A 7,793-nucleotide genomic window follows, 5' to 3' on the forward strand; every position below is an offset into this window, starting at 1 on the left:
ATGCTACACACAAAGGAAATTTTGACTTTTTTGAGGTTATACCTTCCAGTTAAAAGACTTTTTGAATTGGAGGATGCACAGAAGACCTCAGAGAAAAGCAAATAGATACTTATAAATACAACAATATTAATATGAGCCATCAAGGACAAAATTTGAAAACCAGAATAGAATAATATCTATATAAGGTGATTTAACTTAGATCACAAATGGTAACCTGTGCACTGAATCTGGCCTACAGATATTTTTATTTTGTCTTTATTTATTTTATTTTTACATTTTTTGGAAAGCATTGCTTTGAAATGTTCACAAGCATTTTAATATGGGAATGAAAAATCAAATGATCTAGCATACTGAACTGTTTCTGCATTACAGCTGAAGCTAAACCATTGCTTTCTCCTCAGTGTTGAATATGTTCTTTCCAGAATTCCACAGTCCATGCTGGCCCACCATGAGGGTGGGGATGGGTGCCAGAAGCACTCCTCAAAGAAAGCAATTCCCAGTTCTTTACCATAATTTATCAGTCTCTTCCTTCCATTCTTCTTTGGATTCTGTTCTGTGTTCTGGTCTCTGGGATTTCAGAATAGTTGTTCTAGACACTTCCTGCCTGTTTAATAATTATTTATCTGTAAAGACTGAATTCTGGAGCTCCCTACTCTAACATCTTCCCTAGAAGTCCTTGCATATGTATTTTTCATAACACAATATCACTTCTTGGAACAACTGTTTCTTATAAATTTTTCAGGGAAATCCTGATTGAGATAGACTAGAAATGTTTGAAATTTAGGCTTCTTGTAACATCCAAAATAATTGACTTTCTGGAAATGAAAGTCTTAAATTTTTACTTCTTCTCAAATCAATATGATACACCCATCAGTGCTGACCAAAACAAACACTCATTTTTAATTGGGAAAAGTGTTAAAAATTAAATCTCATGATCTAAGAAAAATTGTATAATTAGAAGCTCCAATGTAATACTTTATGGTCAGCATATTTCAAATGAGAGAGAAAAATTATCCTTTTGCTGCAGTAATTGCCTAATTGTGGCTTGCTTTTCATTTCTTTATTCATATTAGGTCCTGAATTCAGTAGATTATTTGCCAGATGATACATGAAAGCACATGTCATGATTCTCCAAGTTGAGGTATTTATCATTTAACTAAGTCATTCATTCAGTCTACAAAAAATGATCAATTGCTTCCTGTGTCCCAGACATCAAGTATAATTTAGTGAATAAAACAAACAAATCTCTGCTCTTCCAGGGCCCACAATCCTGCAGGGAAAACAAGATATGAGCAAATAAACAAAGCAATTGACTTATAATTACTTGTTGCTGTAAGGCTATGAAGAAAGCAAAGTCAGGATGCTGGTTAGAGAATAAGGGTGTTTGGAGGGGACATTCTTCAGACTGAGTTACCCTGGACACACTCTTGGATATGATGATATTTGTGCTGAGACCAGAAACTTCAATAGGAACAATTGGGGACATGCAGAGAGAAACAAATTGAGGCAAAAGGGGCAGTGTGTGAATTTCCCAAATGGGAAAGCCCTTAGTGTGTTTGCCCACTATCTGACTGGGGCCTATGGCTAGATTACAGTGAGTAGAGTGGGGATTGGTGGGGTGGTAGGTGGAAATGTTAGGTAGAGGACAGTCTTCCATGTTCTTACATTTTTGCCATGAAAAGGTGCTTGGATTTTATTTGAAATTCATTTGGATGCCAATGAAGAGTTTTAAGCACTGAAAGAACATGATCAGTTTATGTTTTTTCTAATACCATAGTGACTACTATAGATATGGGTAGAAGGTAAGTTGAGAAGCAGGGAGATTTGGCTGAGGACTAACACAGTTATGTAGATGACAGCTGATGGTGGCTTTGACAATGGTAGTGATAGAAGAATTAGAGATTAATGTATGGATTCCATGCATACTTTGGATAAAGGAATTACTGATCATTTTTATGTGGGATGTGAAGGAGCAGAAGATTCAAGGGTGATGCTCACGTTCTGACTTAAGTAAATGGCCAGGTGGAAGAGAATTTAATGTTTTAGGAAAGTTAAGGGAGGGATAGATTTGAAGAGAAAAGATAGCAATCCAGAATTGAGTTTTGCAGATTTCTGTGCAATAGTGATTTGAAGTCGGTAAGGAATGGATGTGTCTGGAATTCAAAGAAGAGGTAGGGGTTATGGCTTTCCTTTTGGGGTCACCTCTCCATCTTATTAAATGTTTGAGAAAATATAGTAAATAAAATCTAATCAAATGTATGTTAACTTGCTGAAAACATTTCCTGCTGAATATTGGTTCCACTTTTAATGCTCATTTTACTTATCAACCAGATTTATAAAACCTTATTTTTTCTAATTCACATCCAAGAATATTTCCAAAATATAGAAATAAGTGAGTCTGCTCCCTCAATTTGCATGTATTTAGCCCTATGAGAGCTAGCTGCATGTTACTCACACCTGGTTGAGTCTAAGAACTCTGAATAACTAAAAGGCTGATACCACCTAATGAACAGACTCACACATGGATATATCCCTGTGAACTTACTTTCTCATTATTTCCTTTATAAATTAACTTATAAGCAGGTGGAAATAACAGGAAAATCCAAATATAAGCCTGCTACTTCACAGCTCTTGCATGTTTAGAATAATGACCCTTCAGTTAATCTATGTAATAGGGCAGATACTCATTTTAATAGATGAACTCACAGGGAGGTTACAAAAAAAGAAGAAAAAGATGGGGATTCATGAAGACAGTCCTGGTTTCTTCAAGACCCAGCCTGATCCAAATCTTGGCTCTGTTCTTTATTGACTCTCTGTGAATTTGAGGGAAATCACTTCACACATTTATATTTATTTTCTCCCCTATACTATAAGGGAGTAAGATACAGACCATTCATTTGATATGTATGTTCTGTTCTGTTTTGTTTTGTTTTACACACATTTTAAAAGAGGTTTTTCTTTCTTCACTTTTCACTTTATTTACCTAAAGTAAGCAGTTGTTTTGTTTCTGGATTTCTTTCTATTGACAACTCTGCGCCTTCATTTCGTTTAATGTTATTTGCCATTATGGCTCACTAGGTAATTAACTGCTCATTTTAAAAATTGGGTTGAAGAGACCTAATTGAGAGCACATCAAATGGATTTTTTTAATTATAATAATTCAAGCTGTATTAATCTTTATCACAGACTCTTGAAATATGTGAGACTCACTTGTGTGTGTGTTGTGTGTTTGGGTGGAAATTCTGTCAGAGAGAAAAACAAAATTATCTCTAAGAGATTGAGAAATCAAACCAATATGAAAAAGAAAGCAAAAGACAGAGCTCCAAAACCACTGTCATCCCAAGTTATATATAAAAATAACTCAAAAATATTTACATAAACATTCAAGGGAGAAATTGATTTGCAGCTATATTTAAGTTATGGGCAATCAAGTTCTTCAAAGATCTCTTCTTAACTGTATTCTCTCCACAGGCAATCTTGAGTATGGCTAGGGCTATAGTTATCAATTAAATGTGAATATGCCAGATTCACATATCCTGGTCAGCCTCTCCTGTGAGCTGCTAAAGTCACAAATGCTTACTCAGCATCTCTACTTGGATTACTTAAAGGCATGTTCAAACTGAAATAAGTTTCCCTTACCTAAATCAAGTATATGTGTTGCGGTGGTGGTGGTAGGGGGAGTGGAATGTTTATGGTCAAAGTACATTATGGGGTTCCAGCAAGCAAACTTTAGAAGTAGAAGCTGAAAGAGACACTCTTCCTGTATCTAATCATACCAAGTCCTATCAATTATACTTCAGTTCATATACTTAACTCTATGACTTCCTAGTATAAGCTGCCAATATTTCTCCACTGCATTATTTATGGACTCTCAAGGGAACTGCCCACACCTACTGAAGTACTTCTCCAAGCCAATCCTACAAGTTAGGCAGAGTACTTTTTCAAAACATAAATTGATTTTCTTGCCACATTATCCCTTATTAAATCACTCCCATGTCTTTTCATTGCCCTTATGATAAAGACTACAAATTTAAGCATAGCTCATGAGGCCCTGAATGATCTGGACCCTGCTTGGTTTTCTAGCCTTACTTCCTGCCATTCTTCTCTTTTTATCTCTGTCTCCAGTTATATTTCTAATTTTTTTAAAAAAAATCTTCAGTCTCTACTAGTATACTTTCATCTTTCATTTCAAAACTCACTTCCACCATGAAACCTTCCTTAATCTCAAGTCTTAATTATATAGATGTATTACACTCTGAACTTCATAAAACATGCTATATATGTGTGTGTGTTTAAATTTTTAGTTTATACATATATATATATCTTTCCAGTAGTCTGTAACCTCCATTATAATGGAGATATTTTTCTGTTAATTTCAAAATTGCATCTTTGTTATCTAGCACCTTGCCTAGTACATAGAAGATGCACAATAAATATTTGTATGGAAGCAGTATTCCATGTCCACATTTCAGGTCCCACAGCAGATGTTGTCAGTGCCCCAGCCATATCCCTCAACCTACCCCAGGTTATCAACACACAGGTCTCTTATAAGCCTGCAGCTTTCTGCATTTCTTTCCTAAGGACAAAACTTTGACTAGGATTTATTGGATGATTTGTATGTTCCAGAAGTAAAGAAGGGGAAAGATAGAAGAAAATTAAATTGAATGACCTTCCTGTCATTGAATTTATGATTACATTAAACAAAAATCTCTTTAGAATACAATATGAGACTTTCTTTATTCAAGTACTAGTTTTTGCCTAGCAAATGGATAATTGTGACTAGAACAACTCAGAGCAGAGGTTGATAGAGTTTGTCTCTTTGCACCATTCACTGGGGGAACCTGTGAGTAAAATGTAGGGAAGATGGAGTGAGTGGGTAGGATGTAGAACAGCTTAAATCCATTTCGCACTAGGCTTGTAAGTGGGAATATATAGCAAGACAATATTTTATTTTTTTTTACATTTTATTTAGAAATAAATTCAAAGTTATAGGAACAGTTGCAAAAACAATACAAACCCCATACACAGAACTCCAGCATTCCCTGACCCACCAATACCTCAATCCACTAACTTTAACATGTTGTCACAGTACTATTTCTTTCCCTCCCTCCTTCCCTCCCTCCCTATCATCCATCATCTATTGCTCTGTTTTCTGAACATATGAGAGCTAGCTGCACACATCCTTGAACAAACACTATTAAGTCACATATACAATTCCCATGAAAAAAAAACATTCTTTTATGCAATCCCATTAAGTGCAGCTAAGAAGAACAAGAGATTCAACAATGACACAAAGCTTACATTCTATATTTCCTTTTCCTTATTTCTCAACTGTGTCCCTTTGAGCCTCCTGTCCTCCACCCTCAGATCCCATCCAGGGTCATCCTTGGCATTCAACTGTCATCTATTTAGACTGTCTTTTTTTTTTTCAATTGTGGAAACATATATACAGCCTAAATCTTCCATTCCACCCCCTCCCTAGCATCCCTAGCATTCCATTAGTGGGATTAATCACATTTAAAATGTTGTAATGCATCACCTTCCCACCATCCATTACTAGAAAATTCCCTTCACCTTAAACAGCAACCCTACACTCATTTCTTAACTCCTCATTGCCCCTTCCCCCATTTCTTTTAACCCATACTCTACTTTCCATCTCTATGGTCATATTCTCTGATAGTTTCTTTGTGTTTACTGTGGGGCTTAAAATTATACTCTTAAATCCATAACAATCTTGTTTTTCTTTGATACCAACTTAATTTCAATAGGACAGATAAACTATGTACCTATACTCCTCCATTCCCCCACCTTTATATTGTTCTTGTCAAAAATTACATATTTTACATTGAGTTCAAAATCACTGATTTGTCATTAGAATTTGTGTATTTTATATCATATAGGAAGTAAATAGTAGGGTTAAAATTGAAAAATTATTGACTTCTATTTGTATTCCATTGTGGTCAGAGATTGTGCTTTGAACATGTTCAATTTTTTTTTTTAATTTATTGAGGCTTGTTTTATGTCTCAGAATATAGTCCATTCTGGAGAAAGATCTGTGATCCCTAGAGAAAAATGAGTATCCTGGTGATTTGGGATGTAAGGTTCTATATATGCCTGTTAAAATTCCCTCTCTTTCTCCTTTCTTTGTTTCTCTGTCAGTAGGGCTCCCTTTAGTATCAGAAGTAGGGCAGGTATTTTATTGGCAAACTCTCTCAGCATTTGTCTGTGAAAAATTTAAGCTCTCCCTCAAATTTGAAGGAGAGTTTTGCTGGATAAAGTATTCTTGGTTGGAAATTTTTCTCTCTCAGAATTTTAAATATGTCATGCCTCTGCCTTCTCACCTCCACAGTGACCACTGAGTAGTCACTACTTAGTCTTACATTGTTTTGTTTGTATGTGGTGAATTGCTTTTCTCTTGCTACTTTCAGAACTTGCTTCTTCTCTTCAATCTGATCAGAATATGTATTGGAGTGGGTTTATTTGGATTCATTCTATTTGGAGTTCACTGGGCAATTATGCTTTGTGTATTTATATTATGTAGAAGGTTTGGGAAGTTTTCCCCAACAATTTTTTGAATACTCTTTCTAGACCTTTACCCTTCTCTTTCCCTTCTGGGACACCAATGAGTCTTAAATTTGGATGTTTTATTTTATCTATCATATCCCTGAGATCCTTTTCAATTTTTTTCTCCATTCTTTCTTTTGTTCTTTCATTTTCTGTTTTGTGGACCTCTAGGACACTAAGTCATTTTTCAACTTCCTTTAATCTTGTATTGTGAGTATCCAGAGTCTTTCTAATTTAGCCAACAATTTCTTTTATTTCCATAAGATCTTTTATTTTTTTTATTTAATCTTGCAATTTCTTCTTTACACTCTTCTGGGTCTTCTTTATATCCCTTTTATCCTGCTCCATGGTCTTCTTCATGTCTTATATCCTGTGCCATGTTTTTGTTCCTTGATTGTAATTGTTTAATTGTGCCAAGTACTGTGTCTCTTCTGATATTTTGATTTGGGTGTTTGGGATCAGGTTCTCCATATCACCTGATTTTATCATATGCATTAAGATTTTCTGCTGTTTTTGGCCTCTTGGTATTTGCTTTGCTTGATAGGGTTCTTTCTAATTGTAAAAAAAATACCAATCCAATTTTTCAGAAATGCAAGTTAGTGGTGTACACTTTCTCCAACTAACCAGCAGATGGCGTCTGCAAGTCACCCATACCCTTCAAGTCAGTTCTCCCCAACTCTGTCTCTGTGATGTGTGGGGAAATGGTTTTTGTGAAGTACAGTTGGTAAAATCAGTTTGGGTTTGTTTTTGGAGCTGTCTGCCCTGAATGTGGTGCATGTGTCTGGGTGGCCAGGGAGGCAGGGCCACTTTAATATTCAAACCTCCCAGGTGTTCCTGGAGATTCAAGGCTGTTACAAGAGTCTAAGCCTTCATTTCAATTTGCCCCAGATTTTCTCTGTCACTGACCCACAAACCACCATCATTGATGTAGCATCCCTGAGTTTTCTAAGTGGGCCCCCCTTCTCAGCTGTGATCTTCCAGAACCTCTGCTGAGGGAAGGCTGTGCTACATCACTAGTGCACATTGTCCCTCAAGGGAAGCCCTGGACCAACAGGCTGTGCAGGGGCACTCTCTGGTTGGTGAAAAGATTAGCCTATAATTCTTGACTGGTTTAAATTCTGAATGAAAGGCAGGTAGTAGAGCTTGGCCGCACCCCTTTCCTGTTAGAGAACATAGATGCCTTAGGGGGAGGCCATTAGAATTTCAATGGTCTCTCTCTGCCTGTGCCA

The sequence above is a fragment of the Choloepus didactylus genome, chromosome 10, assembly GCF_015220235.1.
Source record: "Choloepus didactylus isolate mChoDid1 chromosome 10, mChoDid1.pri, whole genome shotgun sequence".
Taxonomy (NCBI): Eukaryota; Metazoa; Chordata; class Mammalia; order Pilosa; family Megalonychidae; genus Choloepus; species Choloepus didactylus.